Source organism: Palaemon carinicauda, unplaced genomic scaffold (assembly GCF_036898095.1).
Source record: "Palaemon carinicauda isolate YSFRI2023 unplaced genomic scaffold, ASM3689809v2 scaffold214, whole genome shotgun sequence".
Classification (NCBI taxonomy): Eukaryota; Metazoa; Arthropoda; class Malacostraca; order Decapoda; family Palaemonidae; genus Palaemon; species Palaemon carinicauda.
In genome coordinates, this window is record NW_027169745.1 from 22,837 (window position 1) to 40,135 (window position 17,299).

General features: G+C 42.5%; 1 long non-coding RNA gene across 2 annotated transcripts in view; it reads left to right on the top strand.

The window, feature by feature from the left end:
* LOC137636035 (uncharacterized) overlaps positions 1–15,493 on the top strand; it is a 36,394-nt gene extending 20,901 nt beyond the window's left edge. Inside the window, exons 3-4 of one of the 2 annotated variants that reach the window (XR_011042898.1) lie at positions 6,833–6,935; positions 14,916–15,493. This is a non-coding gene — a long non-coding RNA (uncharacterized lncRNA). Of the gene's footprint in view, positions 1–2,287; positions 2,442–6,832; positions 6,936–14,915 lie in introns of those variants that run through there. The other variant, XR_011042897.1, reaches the window with a different exon arrangement.
* Positions 15,494–17,299: the final 1,806 nt, after the last annotated feature.

Sequence of the window (17,299 nt, forward strand, 5' to 3'; positions counted from 1 at the left end):
TTTGCCAGGAAGTTGTAGCAGTGGGCTAGGGATGTTATGCGTATGTGGACGACGGTGACCACTCACACTTATATATTTAGTACTTGAGTGTTTTCGCTTATGTTGGTGTGATTAATTGTTGCTGCTTTATGGCGTATGGTTGATGGCGAAGTGTAAGCATGCCTTCTGGACTGCTTTCAACTCCAGGACATTGATGTGGAGTTATTTTTCCCCTTCCAACCCGGTGCCTCGTGCCGTCCCGTCGAGGAGGTGGGCTCCCCACCCTTGGTTGGAGGCGTCTGTGAACAGGAGCAATTCTGGAGGGCTGGTCCCTCCTCTCTCGACCAGAGAACTTAATGACGAACGTGACCTGGCCAACGGGCGACCTACCGTTAATCCTACCCTCGGGGCACATTCCTGGATGCCGGGGGTAAAAGCTACTGAGAGCGCGGAACGGGGGGGGGGGTATATATTCAAATCTCTGGTCATAGAGAGAGAGATAACCAGTGATCTCCTAAAGAAAGTAGTTCGAAGGTAAGTATGTTAGGAAAAATTAAAATTATTTGAAATTTTTGATTTTTAAGTGTTTTTTTGGTACTGTGTGTGGACTGTTGGTGTTGGGTTAGAAAAGGGATATTGTTTTCTGATTATTGGTGAGTTCTGTGTACCCACACGCACCGTTATACCATATATATAAAATAGACTGTTGTTATTTTTGTCTGTTTTAGTGTCAAGTCTCTGTTTAGTGATGTGTGATATTTTGGTTGTGTTTAATTTGTAAGCAATATAGTTTTAAGGTTATGTTTTACTGTTCCCTTTGTGCAATAGTCCAGTTGACGTAAAAGTCAGGGGAAAGTTTGCGTTGTGAGACAATTTGTTTGTCTGAGTGATCAAGGGTGTGGGAGTTTGTTTTTGTTTACATCCCGCCACAACACTCTAGTTCATGGTCCTGTACTGGCTGTTCAATTAGTTATGTAGTTATCTCAGCTCCCCCACAGATGACGACGACGATGATAATTTTTTTTTTGTTTTAATCATTTTAATATTTTGATAACAACGATGGTGATGATAATTTTAACGATCTTAATAATGATAGTAACGTTGATGGTGACCGTCATGATAGGAATCATATTCTCTATAGTAATGCATAATAGTCTTTCTTTTCCCTCTCTTGGGGATGAAGCAGTCTAGCCGTGACTCGATGCAGGTATTGTACTATTCCTTCCGAGCTCTATTCTTAGAATCTAATGAAGTATCTCCCTTGTCCTCCCTTGACAAGAGGGAGGGTAGCTGATTGTACCAACCGTGTTTCACACAATTGTACATAATTCCTTTTGTATATATTATGCTTGTATCTTCGCTCTTCCCTCGCACTAAAAAGAACATGAAAATTCATGTCTGGTTTTTCCTCTGTAATATTGTCTGTCTTGTGAACTTGTTATGTCCTGTTGCCTTGAGGTTTTGTATGTAAGGAGAGTGTTCTACAATAATATAACTCAGTCGATTGCTTCCTGCCTTTGAGTTCACAACCCTCTCTCGGCTCCGTCACATGATTATGTACCTACCCATTGAACATCACATGCCCATACTGCTATCCCCTTCAGGGGAAAGGATTCCTCATGATGGGCAAATAATAAGGTGGAGTCTTCTCCCTTGCTATCATCTAGAACAGACCGACGCCTCCAGGGAGGAAAAATAACCAATCAGTTTGGTTTTAAGGGAACTTCCTGCCCACCAATTAGTGAGTCTGCCTATTCTAAAAGACAAAAAGTCTAACCAACAGGTGGGCAAAGTTATTCGCCCACGCATACCACCTGTTTTGTAATGAGGTCCACTTGTCGATAACTACCTTGTTAACGGCTGTTCCAGTAAAGTTGAAGACATATCCTATTTTAAAGGACTCATGTTTGCGTAGCTAGGAAAAGTTCAAGTTTCTTTTGAAATTTGTATTGATTTTATTATGTCCTTTTGATATCTAAAAGTTCACTTTGGTTGGCTATGCGCCATAAATTCTTTAAGGGGGAACACCATCTGGGAGGGTCATTAAAAAAACTGCCTGAACTTGAATCAGTTGAAAATAAACATGTTTCAGGATGGTGTGTGTGATAAGGTTTGAATATTTGCTTGTAGAGAATTTTTATTTTGCAAGAGACTTATATTAAAGAAAATGCTGAGATTTCTAATCTATATTTTTGTATTTATAGGCCTCATTTACATATTTTTGTGGGTACAATAGTAAGAAAAGAATTTAGTAACTGTATTATAGCTATTACATTATATGTACCTAATGAAATACCCTTTTTTGCAGATCATGGTAAACGTTATTGCTTTAAAAGGAGAAACGCCTTCAGGGTTCCTAAAGCACTTCAATTTACCCAGGGGTTTCTCCAACAAGAGAGAGAGAGAGATGTTTTAAGGCAAACCTGATGGCAGAAAATAATTCCTACATGATTCCTACATTTTGAAGGCAAGTATCACAAATTTTTACCATACGACTGATTTTTTCATAGTCCTGGTTCTTCTTTCTTTTTTAGGGAGCATTTGTGCTAAATGAAACAACGGTGTCTGTAGGGTATGCTGTCTGTAATAACAAGCACATCAGTCAAAATCGAACACTTTTGGTACGATTTCTGACCAATTTCATTTCAATTTTGCTCAACCCAATACTATTCGGTACACTTTTAAGGTAGAATTGACAAATTCATTTAACCCCACTGAGAAAACATATCTGCCGAATTGTTAATAGATCTGCTTTTCAGTTCAAAATATATAAAACATCTTAGCCCCTAGGAAAGATGTCTTCCAGAATACAGTACACCACTTAATTGAAATGCCAAGACCTCTGGTCTTAACCTGGCTACCGAGTACTGCTTAGAAGTAATGGCTATCCCAAAATCCAAGGCAAGAGGGCTTTTGATAAACAATATATTGAGTTTTGATCCTCCCCAACCAATTAGATACCATAAAGGTTGGCCAGTGAATTTGTAAGTGTTTTTCTTTTTTTATTTTGGCAGGATGTGATTCCTCCTTTGGAGAGACTCAAGTTTTGAAAGTGGATTATTGTTGCATTTAGACTTCGCTATTCGATTGCTCAACTGTTGATGACCTGGCCTGTATACAATTTTTTTTTTGGACTGTTTTTTTGGATTTCTGAACGGATGATGACTTGGCCTTTGAATTAAGATTGCTGATGATGATGATGATGAATATGATGATGATGATAACAATGACCCCAATCAGGGAAGTAGTGTGTGCAAATTGCCACCCAGTGGAATAGTTGACCACCAAGTGGTGATAGTGGTAGTTTGCCATAAAAGACAGTTTGGCTTGTGTTGAGGACAGTGTCGGTGTCTTATAAAATAATATATACATATTGGTTGTGGTCTATTTTAATTTTAAGTTTGTTAGGGTTTTTTTATATGAATGGTGTTTTGGTTTTTGCATATTTAATATTAAGTTTGATCAGTTTTAAGTATTTTGAATGTGGATGCTTTTGGTGTTGATTATTTTAGTTTGTAAGGTAATATAGCTTTATGGTTATGTTTTGTTTCAATTTTCCTTCTGTCCAAGAGTCCGGTTGATAAAGTAAGGGGAAAGTTTGTGTTGTGGGACAATTGTCAGAGTGATTCAAGGGTGTGGGGGTTGTTTTGCAACATCCCGCCACATTATTTAAGTAGACATTGCTCCAAATAAGAATTACTGTGCCTGGTTGTCACCAGAATAATAGACTTTGCTTGGGCCCCTAATGCTAAGGACATTAACCGTGGTGTAACATTCCGAGAAATTAAAGTGCTTCTGGTTATCGCTTTATCGCCACGACTGGATATATTTACTGCTGAAATTTCTATTAAGTAGATCTTAATCTATAAATTTTCCTTTGCTTTTTCATCCGTCCTTTTGCCTTTATGTATATACTACTCTGACTTCGGAGGTAGCAGCAGTAGGGGATTCAGCGTTATGAAGCTTCATCTGTGGTGGATAACGGGGGAGGGTGGGCTGTGGCACCCCTAGCAGTACACAGCCGAACTCGGTTGAGTCCCTTGTCAGGCTGAGAGGAACGTAGAGAGGAAAGGTCCCCTTTTTTGTTTCCTTTGTTAGAGGTCGGCTACCCCTCAATTTCCTTGGTAGATGATGATGATGATGTACTACTCTAACTAATGGTCTCTTTGATTCATTTTTCCTCAAGTTTGTTTTTGTAGCCCAGGGAACAGCATATAGCATTCCCAGCCTTCTCATTGATACTGTGATCTTTGGATATTGATCTTAGTCCTTTTAGGCATTTTTGTAGAAGATCTTCCTTATTGTTTACAAGATTTCAGTCTTTACAGTAGAAGAGATCTTTAGACTACACTACAGTACTCACGATTTTATGTTGAGTTATAAGGTACTCATTTACTAGTTTAGTTTAGCAATCTTTTCATTTCGTCCATGCTTTTGTAGCTTAATACTTTATTGCTTTGGTGCAATGCTTTGTATCTGAGGGAGCGGTTATGTTGCGCACTTTTGAAGGGTGGCTCTTGCAGCACAAAATTATTTGTTTCTTTGTCTACTTCTTGCGTAATGTTCCCACATCTTTTTAATCCTTTTACCCCCAAAGGACGTACTGGTACGTTTCACAAAAGCCATCCCTTTACCCCCATGGACGTACCGGTACGTCCTCGCAAAAAAATGCTATAAAAATGTTTTATTTCATATTTTTGATAATTTTTTGAGAAAATTCATGCATTTTCCAAGAGAATGAGACCAACCTGACCTCTCTATGACAAAAATTAAGGCTGTTAGAGCAATTTAAAAAAAATATACTGCAAAATGTGATGGGGAAAAAATAACCCCCAGGAGGTTAAGGGTTGGAAATTTCCAAATAGCCTGCGGGTAAAAGGGTTAACCTCAAAGATCCCTGCACATTTGGATTTCGTAACCACAAGCGTCTCTTGTAGTGATAAAAGTGATACCTGCTGTATTTGTTTCACGTGTCATTCACCCTTTTTCTGCTAACGTTTCTTCCCCGTTACCATCTTGATGCTTAGTCGTTTTGCTTTCTTGATTCTCCTTCCTCTCAAACTCCATTCCATGTGAAATATTTCCCTGTTGAAAGCAGCGCCATATTTCCCCTTTCTGTATTCTTGAAAATAGATAAAAGGCAATGTTGGTGGTCTTCGTTGGATGGCATAAGTGGCCCCCTCTAGTCTGTTACTGTTTGTGCCTCCATTGGGGTTAGTATACAATAGCAATGTTGTACATACATACATATACCAAAGGCACTTCCCCCAATTTTGGGGGGTAGCCGACATCAACAAGAAACAAAACAAAAAAGGGGACCTCTACTCTCTACGTTCCTCCAGCCCCCTGTGGCCGCGGGGGCATAAAACAATTAGAATAGCGCCAACGTTATCCCTGCGTGTCGTAAGAGGCGACTAAAAGGGACGGGACGAGGGGGCTGGGTTCCCCCTCTCCTGTATAAAAAATCCTGTGAGACAGCAACAAAGCAATGTTGTAACCTATGGTATATTCTGTTTATGTTTGGTCCTTTTAAAGCTGATTGTCAGGATGTAGCTGTTGAGATTGGAGTACTCTGGACCAAAATAAGAATACACATATACAAATTACCTTCACCGACGAGGTTGTAAAATAACCTGTTTATTTATGTTTGTCTATTAGTAGTGTTATGTCAGACTTCTCACATTTTAACAGCGAACAGCGGATAGGAAGAAACCCATCACATATTTGATTAGTAGATTCATTCAAGGTTAACTTGTGTAAAAGGGAAAGCTTGGTCCATAGGCTCGAGTAAAAAGTTGACAATCTCTGATTGCTCTTCCTACTCGTTTTATATTTGATTCCATTCTGTTCGTACACATGTACAGTTACATACATTCACTTGTACAGTACTGTGATAACGCAGTTTTAGCTTCAGACTGACCTCTAGACTAGTTTTATAGAACAGCTGTTACACCTATACTGTAGTCAAAATATTTGAAGAAAAAACCCCAATCTCTATCTAAATAAATGTAACTAGTTAATGATACCAATGCTCTCTTTTAACAAAATTAAATTTCTCTCTGACTAAAATTCTTTGAAAATATTTTTCTCTCAGTTCTCGTCTCACCATAGCTTCCCTCCAACAATACTTCTCCAACACGAAATCATATCTTACTGTATCTAAAACCCTTCCTCCAACAGTTCCCACCAATCTCATCTCCAACATTTTCATTCTTAGATATTAAATTCATGTTAATATATATATACCATAATACTAAAATATGATTTTTGGAACCAATGTGAGTCCTTAACCCTTTTACCCCCAGGCTATTTGGAAATTTCCAACCCTTATTTTTTTCCCAGCACATTTTGCAGTATATTTTTTTTTAAATTGCTCTAACAGCCTTAATTTTTGTCATAGAGAAGTTAGGTTAGTCTCATTCTCTTGGAAAATGCTCGAATTTTCTCAAAAAATTATCAAAAATATGAAAAAAATAATTTTTATAGCATTTTTTTGCAAGGACGTACCGGTACGTCCATGGGGGTTAAGGGATGGCTTTTGTGAAACGTACCAGTACGTCCTTTGGGGGTAAAAGGGTTAATATACTGTCAAAAAGACTTCAAAATAAATCGTTAAAAAAATGTCGACACGAGTGAAGGTCCGTGTAAGTGTTAGATTCAGCACTGTGTACTGCTGTAACACCCCGCAAAATTGGTGACTTTTTAGAGAGCCAATAAAGATCTATGCATTTTGCATTATAGTCTTGGGATGGTTTATTGCACCAGGTAAATCTGTCTGTTTGTAGCATTTATTTGCACTTAAGTAAATTTTTAATAAATTTTTCATAATCTGATAAACTGTAATTATTTGCAGGTTACCGCTATGGCTATAGCGCATTTGTGTACATAGCTTCCGTAAAGAAGAGCTTTCTCGAGTCTTGATTGCCACTATAAGGAGATCAACAATGTGCTAAGAGGTAAATATGGAAAATGTACCAGAGTATTGGAAGTTATTATTTTATAGTCATTATTTGAAACTCTTTACGAAAGGATGTCCAAAGAATTTAATCTCGAGTAAAGTGGGTATCACCATCAGTGCGTTACTTGGGCCAGTAGCTATGCTTAATTTTTAACTTTTCTCTATACATGGGTAATGAATGTACTCCCAGGCCCCATTGTTGAACCTCATATTCCAAATTCACAATTTAAAATGGGGCCTTTTTTTTGGTCTTAAACTGTCCCTTGAGTTCACCTACCTGTCCTCTCATCGTGACTTGAATTTAAACTGTGTTCTTTTTAATCTTGTGTTATTCTCAAAGTTATTAGATTTGAACCTAGCATTGTGTAAGCAAAGTTAAACTCAATTTCTATATCAGACAACATAAGTGTCGTCTTAAGACTTGGGAAAACCTTCGTTTTCAGCCTCTGAGGTTTAGTTGTTTAAATTACTAACCTTAGAATTAATTTTCAATATTAAACTTACCCGATAATCATGTAGCTGTCAACTCCGTTGCCCGACAGAATTCTACGGAAGGGATACGCCAGCGATCACTATACTAGAAGGGGGTGTACTCACCAGCGCCACCTGTGGCCAGGTACTGCAGTACTTCTTGTTGACACCACCTCAATTTTTCCTCTGTCGTGCTTCCGGCAAGACGTTCATGGATACGCTTATAATTTTGGAGTATTGTTCACGGTTTTTGGTGAAGTATTTCTCTAAGATTTCAGCTTTCGCTATACTGGAAACTTTTCTATTAGCTTAGATAGCTTTTATTTTGATTTGATTAATGGTTAACGATCTTTTGCTTGATTTGGAATCCCCCTTGACTAGCTCTTTGATTCAAGATGTCCGACCTTTCACAAGCCCCTCCCCATAGACGATGTAGGACTTGTAATAGGCGTATTCCGAAGGCCTCGGTTGATCCTCACACCGCTTGTTCCGACTGTAGGGAAAGATCCTGTCAGTTGGAAGATCGATGTGAGGAATGCGCCGGACTTTCGGAACTTGAGTTTGTTCGATTCCTTAAATATACCACTAAGTTAGAGAGAGAGAGAGTTAGGAGGAGTTCTGCTCGCTCTTCGCTTTTTTCCTCTCCTCATGATCCTCAACCTTTTCCTCCCCCTGTAGTGGCTACCCCCGAACCTACTATTTGTGCTCAGCCTGATATGTCCGATGTTTTGCGTGCCATTCAGGCTTTAGGTGACAAAGTGGAATCGGTAGTGAGTGACCACAAGTTCCTCTTGGCGGACGTCAAGGAACTTAAGGTCAAAAGTGCAGTGGGAAGTGGTAGTGCCAGTGCTGTGCCGAGTGCTAGTGTCAGTGCGGTGCCGAGTGCTAGTGTCAGTGTCGTGCGTGAGGGTACTTCTGTGCGTGCCAGTCGTCCTCCCAGTCCGGGACCTCTTGCAAGCTCCCAAGCCCAGGGGAGAAGCAATGTCGAAGGGCAAAAGGGTTCGGCAGGCCTTGATCGGCGCACAGAAGTATCCTCGGTGGTTGCGGGCGTGTCTTACAGAGACCGTCACTCCCACCCGCAGACGATTGAGCCCTTATTTTCCTCGTCTGCAGAAGAAATTTCGGGGAGAAAACGCTGGACTCAGGTCTCAAGACCTCTTAAACGTAAAGTCCAGACCTCAAGAGTTCAACAACCCGGATGCAGTCATTGGGTTAGCTCTGACTCTCCGCAGTCATCAGGTGACTGCACACCTCCTAAGAGAGGTAAAGCGATGCCTCAACAGACCTCATCTTCTGTTAAGGCTTTGCCTCAACAGACCTTATCGTCTGTTGATCCCAAGATGACTTTGCTGCAGTCCATGCAGTCGCAGCTTGCGGTCTTAATGCGTGAGTTTCAGGCTGAGAAGGTTACACCTCCTCCTGCGAGCGCTCCGCCTCACCGCAGTCCAGTCTGCCAGGCGTACGAAGTTGAGGTTCCTCAAGCTACCTTACCGCTTTCGGAGTTGCCAGTTACCAGCGTTGTGCAGCAACCTCAACCTTCCTTAAGGCAACCTCAACAATGGGAGCAGGAGTCTTATGCCTTGAGGCAAGATTTTCTTGCAGTTAGACCATCTTCGAGGCAACAACCTCTTGAGGTACGACAACCTCTACCATCCTTGAGGCAGCCACCTCAGCTCTCGCAGCTGCTACCTCAACTTTCCTCAAGGCGAGAGCCTCAACGCTTGAGGCCAGCACCTCAAGAACCTCAACTCGTGAGACAGGAACTGCGTTCTGCGCAGCCGCTACCTCAACTCTCGCAGCTCACACCTCAAGAACCTCAACTCGTGAGACAGGAACCTGCTACTGCGCATCCACCTCAACCCTTGAAGCAAACGCAACTCTTGAGACAGGAAACTCATGCTAGGAGTCAGCCACCTCAACGCATGCACCTACCTTCTTTTACTCTACCTGACCAGTCTTTGCAGCCTGAACCTCAGGTTTTAATACAGTCGCCTCTCTCCACACTTGCTCCTCAAACCGCCGCAGAACCTCCTTCATCCCAACCGCTTGACTTTGTCATTACCAGCCCTCATCCTCTTCAACAGAGACTTGAGGATGAAACCGCAAGTGTTTATGCACCCGCTTGTCAGGACTCTGCTGTTCAGCACACCGCTGTTACTTTACCTCTCGCTTCGCACCACTCAGGTGATGAGGTTTCTGAGGAGGAAGCTGCGCACCTTGATGATCCCTCTTCGGACGTGGAGGAACCCAAGTCTTCTCCTCCCTCCACTGACTTTCGCAAGGTCCTGGCTCTTTTCAGAGAGGTTTACCCGGACCATTTTGTTTCTGCTACCCCTCGCTCTCCTCCATCTGAGTTTTCGCTAGGCATGCAACCTGTTAAGTCGGCCTATACTAAGCTCGTCTTTGCTAGATCCTCTAAGAGAGCTTTAAGAATGTTAGGGGATTGGTTGCAGTCCAAACAGCAACTAGGGAAGACTTCTTTTATGTTCCCTCCACCTAAGCTGACTTTTAAGGCGGGCGTATGGTATGCCACAGGAGAGGAACCAGGCTTGGGAGTCCCTGCCTCTGCCCAGGCTGACTTCTCAAGTTTGGTCGACTCTCCACGTAGATCAGCTATGAGGCGCTCTAAGGTCTGCTGGACCTTTTCCGACTTAGACCACTTCTTAAAGGGTATATTTCGTGCCTTTGAGATTTTCAATTTTCTCGACTGGTGCCTGGGGGCCTTGAGCAAGAAGACAGCCCCTGCTGACAAGGACTCAGCCATGCTTATAATGTCCTGCATGGATAAAGCAATTCGGGATGGGTCCGGCGAACTTGCCTCAATGTTTGTTTCAGGAGTACTCAAGAAAAGGGAACAACTTTGCACTTTTCTTTCTACTGGCATCACCCCTTGTCAAAGGTCTCAGCTACTTTTTGCTCCGCTTTCTAAGTTCCTGTTCCCCGAAGAACTTATCAAGGATTTGTCTGCGGCCCTTATTCAGAAGGACACTCATGACCTTGTGGCCTCTTCTGCTCGTAAGGCTAAGGTTGCTCCTTCAGTTCCCAGAACTTATCGCACCCCAGTAGCCGATACTCCTGCTACAAGATTTATTCCGCCCTTTCGTGGCAGAGCCCCCAGCCGAGGAAGTACCCGTCCAGACTCTTCCAGGGGCAGGTCTAAGAAAGGTCCCAAGACTTCAAAAGGCAAACACTGACTCTCCTCCTCTCCAGACAGCAGTAGGAGCCAGACTCAAGACCTTCTGGCAAGCTTGGGAAAGAAGAGGTGCAGACTCCCAGTCTGTCAAGTGGCTAAGGGAAGGTTACAGGATACCATTCTGCCGCAATCCCCCTCTGACCACTTCTCCCATCAACCTCTCTCCCAACTACAAGGAAAAGGACAAGAGGCTAGCGTTACACCAGGAGGTGTCGCTCCTGTTACAGAAGAAGGCAGTGGTGATAGTCCGGGACCATCAATCCCCGGGCTTCTACAACCGTCTCTTTCTGGTGGCCAAGAAGACAGGAGGTTGGAGACCGGTGCTGGACGTCAGCGCGCTCAATGCTTATGTCACCAAGCAGACGTTCACTATGGAGACGACGAAGTCGGTCCTAGCAGCGGTCAGGCAGGAGGACTGGATGGTCTCGTTGGATCTGAAAGACGCTTACTTTCACGTTCCTATTCATCCAGACTCCCAACCTTTCCTGAGATTCGTTTTTGGAAAGGTTGTGTACCAATTCCAAGCCCTGTGTTTTGGCCTAAGCACAGCTCCTATGGTGTTTACGCATCTGATGAGGAATATTGCAAAATTCCTCCACTTATCGGACATCAGAGCCTCCCTTTATTTAGACGACTGGCTGTTAAGAGCCCCCACAAGTCGTCGCTGTCTGGAGAGTCTCAACTGGACTTTGGACTTGATCAAGGAACTGGGTCTACTGGTCAACTTAGAAAAGTCCCAGCTCATTCCCTCTCAATCCATCGTTTACCTGGGAATAGAGATTCGGAGTCAGGCTTTTCGGGCTTTTCCATCGGCCCCAAGGATAAGCCAAGCCCTAGAATGCATCCTGAGCATGCTGAAGAGGAACAGTTGCTCGGTGAGACAGTGGATGAGTCTAACAGGGACCCTGTCATCGTTAGCCCTGTTCGTCGAGTTAGGGAGACTCCACCTCCGCCCTCTCCAATTCCATCTAGCAGCTCACTGGGACAAGGATTTGACGCTCGAAGCAGTCTCTATTCCTGTCACCAAAGAGATGAAGACTACTCTCTTGTGGTGGAAGACCAACATCCTTCTCAAGGAGGGTCTATCGTTAGCCATTCAGACCCCCAATCTTCATCTCTTTTCGGACGCATCAGACTCGGGCTGGGGCGCGACCTTGAACGGACATGAATGCTCGGGAACATGGAACAAGGAACAGGAAACGCTCCACATCAACTGCAAGGAGCTGCTGGCAGTTCATCTGGCCTTAATGAACTTCAAGTCCCTTCTGTTGGACAAGGTGGTGGAGGTGAACTCCGACAACACCACAGCCTTGGCTTACATCTCCAAGCAGGGAGGGACCCATTCGAGGACGCTGTACGAGATAGCAAGGGACCTCCTCATTTGGTCAAGAAGTCTAAATCTCACTCTGGTAACGAGGTTCATTCAGGGCAACATGAATGTCTCAGCAGATCGCCTCAGCAGGAAAGATCAAGTCATCCCCACGGAATGGACCCTTCACAAGAGCGTGTGCAACAGACTTTGGACCTTGTGGGGTCAGCCTACGATAGATCTGTTCGCCACCTCCATGACCAAGAGGCTTCCTTTGTACTGTTCCCCAGTTCCAGACCCAGCAGCAGTTCACATGGATGCTTTTCTGCTGAATTGGTCCCATCTCGACCTATATGCATTCCCGCCGTTCAAGATCATCAACAGAGTCATTCAGAAGTTCCTCTCGCACGAAGGGACACGGCTGACGCTGGTTGCTCCCCTTTGGCCTGCAAGAGAATGGTTCACAGAGGTACTACAATGGCTGGTCGACGTTCCCAGGACTCTCCCTCTAAGAGTGGACCTTCTACGTCAACCTCACGTAAACAAGGTACACCCAAACCTCCACGCTCTTCGTCTGACTGCCTTCAGACTGTCGAAAGATTCGCTAGAGCTAGAGGCTTTTCGAAGGAGGCAGCCAGAGCGATTGCCAGAGCAAGGAGGGTATCCACTCGTAGAGTCTACCAATCCAAGTGGGAAGTCTTCCGAAGCTGGTGCAGAGCCAATGCAGTTTCCTCTACCAATACCTCTGTAACCCAAGTAGCTGACTTCCTATTACATCTAAGGAATGTGAGATCCCTTTCGGCTCCTACGATTAAAGGGTACAGAAGTATGTTGGCTTCAGTTCTCCGCCACAGAGGTTTGGACCTTTCCTCCAACAAGGACCTTCAAGACATCCTTAAATCTTTCGAGACTTCTAAAGAACGTCGTTTATCCACTCCAGGCTGGAATCTAGACGTAGTCTTAAGGTTCCTTATGTCTCCTAGGTTCGAACCTCTCCAGTCAGCTTCCTTCAAAGACCTTACTCTCAAAACTCTTTTCCTCGTCTGCCTTGCAACAGCTAAAAGAGTTAGTGAGGTTCACGCCTTCAGCAAGAACATTGGGTTCACATCCGAATCAGCAACATGTTCTTTACAGCTCGGATTTTTAGCTAAGAATGAACTTCCTTCACGTCCTTGGCCTAGATCGTTCGAAATTCCTAGCCTTTCCAACATGGTGGGTAACGAGCTAGAAAGAGTTCTTTGCCCTGTCAGAGCTCTGAAATACTATCTTAATAGGTCAAAACCTTTACGAGGACAGTCAGAAGCCTTATGGTGTGCAATCAAGAAACCTTCGATGCCTATGTCCAAAAACGCAGTTTCGTATTATATAAGGCTTCTGATTAGAGAAGCCCATTCTCACATGAAGGATGAAGACCTTGCTTTGCTGAAGGTAAGGACCCACGAAGTGAGAGCTGTAGCTACTTCGATGGCCTTTAAACAGAATCGTTCTCTGCAGAGCATTATGGATGCAACTTATTGGAGGAGCAAGTCAGTGTTTGCATCATTTTATCTTAAAGATGTCCAGTCTCTTTACGAGAACTGCTACACCCTGGGACCATTCGTAGCAGCGAGTGCAGTAGTAGGTGAGGGCTCAGCCACTACATTCCCTTAATCCCATAACCTTTTTTAACCTTTCTCTTGAATGCTTTTATTGTTGTTTTTATGGTTGTTACGGTAGGCTAAGAAGCCTTCCGCATCCTTTTTGATTTGGCGGGTGGTCAATTCGTTCTTGAGAAGCGCCTGGGTTAGAGGTTGTGTAGAGGTCCTTTAGTATGGGTTGCAGCCCTGTATACTTCAGCACCTTAGGGTTGTTCAGCCTCCTAAGAGGAACGCTGCGCCCAGTAAGGAAGACGAACTTATTAAAGGCAGAGTAATGGTTCAAGTCGACTTCCTTACCAGGTACTTATAATTTCATTGTTATTTTGAATAACTGATAATATGAAATACGGGATACTTAGCTATCTTATAGTCATGTACACTGGTTTTCACCCACCTCCCTGGGTGTGAATCAGCTACATGATTATCGGGTAAGTTTAATATTGAAAAATGTTATTTTCATTAGTAAAATAAATTTTTGAATATACTTACCCGATAATCATGATTTAATTGACCCACCCTTCCTCCCCATAGAGAACCAGTGGACCGAGGAAAAATTGAGGTGGTGTCAACAAGAAGTACTGCAGTACCTGGCCACAGGTGGCGCTGGTGAGTACACCCCCTTCTAGTATAGTGATCGCTGGTGTATCCCTTCCGTAGAATTCTGTCGGGCAACGGAGTTGACAGCTACATGATTATCGGGTAAGTATATTCAAAAATTTGTTTTACTAATGAAAATAACATTTTAATATTAGTTGGAACTTTTCATTCTTACCAACTTTTGTATTGGGAAAAATATGATGGGTGCAGTACTGTTTTTAACCCTTTTACCCTCAGGCTCTTTGGAAATTTCCAACCCTTAACCCCCAAGGGGTTATTTTTTCCCCAGCACATTTTGCAGTATATATTTTTTAAATTCCTCTAACAGCCTTAATTTTTGTCATAGAGGTCAGGTTGGTCTCATTCTCTTGGAAAATGCCTGAAGTTTCTCAAGAAAATATTAAAAATATGAAAAAGAAAATTTTTATAGCATATTTTTGCAAGGACGTACCGGTACGTTCATGGGGGTAAAGGGATGAGTTTTGTGAAACGTACCAGTACGTCCTTTGGGGGTAAAAGGGTTAAGTCTAGAGTTGATTTTTAAAATTATTGATAAGGGTATCCTAATTATAGTAGGGTCACTGTAATTTAATATTAGTTGGAACTTTTCCAGTCTTACACAACCCTTGTGTGGGAAAAATATATGATGGGCTCAGCCCTTTTTTGAATGTCTGTTGTTATGGTTATTTTCAAAATAATTGACATCTGATTATAGTATCATTGCCATAATTTGTTTACATCTAAACTCACTGCGTTCATTGCAATTTTCAGGTGGCTGCCCCAACCCAGCCTGTAAATTATCACTTTCAAGTTTCGACAATTTTGCTGAATTATGTGACAAGAATCTTGTTGTTTGAAAGTCTGCTCAAGAGAAAACCTTCTTCAATTTCAAGCCATACAAGATTCATAGATGCACAAAAAATCTTTTTGATATAGAAATCACACTTGTCTAACCCTTAGTGGTGTTTAGAAAAAAAAATGCTAGCTAGCCCCTCGTGACAAAATATACTTTGGTTTTTGTCATCTTTTAGGTACCATCCATCCATATACCAAAGGCACTTCCCCCAATTTTGGGGGGTAGCCGACATCAACAATGAAACAAAACAAAAAAGGGGACCTCTACTCTCTACGTTCCTTCAGCCTAACCAGGGACTCAACCGAGTTCAGCTGGTACTGCTAGGGTGCCACAGCCCAACCTCCCACATTATCCACCACAGATAAAGCTTCATAATGCTGAATCCCCTACTGCTGCTACCTCCGCGGTCATCTAAGGCACCGGAGGAAGCAGCAGGGCCTACCGGAACTGCGTCACAATCGCTCGCCATTCATTCCTATATCTAGCACGCTCTCTTGCCTCTCTCACATCTATCCTATCACCCAGAGCTTCCTTCACTCCATCCATCCACCCAAACCTTGGCCTTCCTCTTGCACTTCTCCCATCAACTCTTGCATTCATCACCTTCTTTAGCAGACAGCTAGGTATAGTTATGAATATTTTTTTTTTTCATGAAGATATAAATTTTGGGGTGAGATAGCCATGTTGTCCTGATGGAATGTTCCTTCAGTAGCTTCCTTAGGGTATATATGACTGTCATATATACCCTAAGGAAGCTACTGAAGGAACCTTCCATCAGGACGACATGGCCTAAGCCCAAAAAGATTTTTACACTATCATTCAACTCAAGCAATTATTCCTCCATACTGCATGTGACTGTTATATATACTTTAAAATTCAGCCATAGTCTAGGCAAGGTCTCAACTAATTTTCAGCCATTCAAGAATCTATTTATTGAATAATAATCCCTCAAGTTAGTGAAGACCAGCTTAGTCATTTTCAATCCATTTTTGGCAGAAATAAAGAGTGGATAGTTTTCAGTTATAGATTACTTTTACAGTTGGTGCCTCTCCCTTACTTTCAGTTGCGAATAGATTATATATAGCTGTATGTATATGAATGGCTATGCAAAAAAATTCAATTTAAAACTCATAATGATTGATAGACAAAACTGAAAAATAAATGTGAATATGTATGATCATTAACCCTTTTACCCCCAGGCTATTTGTAACTTTCCAACCCTTAACCCCCAGGAGTTTTTTTTTTTTTCAAGCACATTTTGTAATATATTTTTTTTCAAATTGTTCTAACAGCCTTAATTTTCGTCATAGAGAGGTCAGGTTGGTCTCATTCTTTCGGAAAATGCCTGAAGTTTCTCGAAAAAGTATCAAAAATATGCAAAAAAAATTTTTTATAGCAGTTTTTTTCAAGGACGTACCAGTACATCCGTGGGGGTAAAAGGGATAACTAGCTATATGCATGCAACATTCACTAAATCTTTTGAAATAGGTTTTTTTTTTTTAATTGTTTATGTTCACTTAATTTTTCATGTCGGCCATTTCGGGTTCATTAGAACAAAATTCCCTTTACAGGTCATTAGTTGACTATGCATTTCATCCAGAACAAAAATACCAAAATACACTATATCGCTTCTAGAAAACATTGCTATCAGTTATTTATGATTAAGATGTGCTATATTGTTTCCAATTTACCCATGTTTACAAATTTAGGTGGATGGATGGAGTGAAGGAAGCTCTGGGTGATAGGAGGATAGATGTGAGAGGGGCAAGAGAGCGTGCTAGAAATAGGAATGAATGGCGAGCGATTGTGACGCAGTTCCGGTAGGCCCTGCTGCTGCCTCCGCTGCCTTGGATGACCGCGGAGGTAGCAGCAGTAGGGGATTCAGCATTATGAAGCTTCATCTGTAGTGGATAACAGGGGAGGGTGGGCTGTGGCACCCTAGCAGTACCAGCAGCTGAACTAGGTTGAGTCCCTTGTCAGGCTGGGAGGAACGTAGAGAGTAGAGGTCCCCTTTTTTTGTTTCATTTGTTTGTCTAGTGCCTTGGTATATGTATGTATGTATGTACAAATTTAGTACGCTAGTAGCACTACAGGTGGCATTGTATGCAGTTATATCCATAACTAAACTCTTCTGGAATACCCTAATTGAAAGTCTAGGAAGAATATATTGTTGGTAACACATTTCCCACCGATGGTGAAATAGCTGGAACGGGTCTGCCATTTTCGCTCGGTGTACTTCCATCCTCCGTGAATGACTCCACAACTGTTGGACATATGAGTTTGTCTTACCATTCAAAAT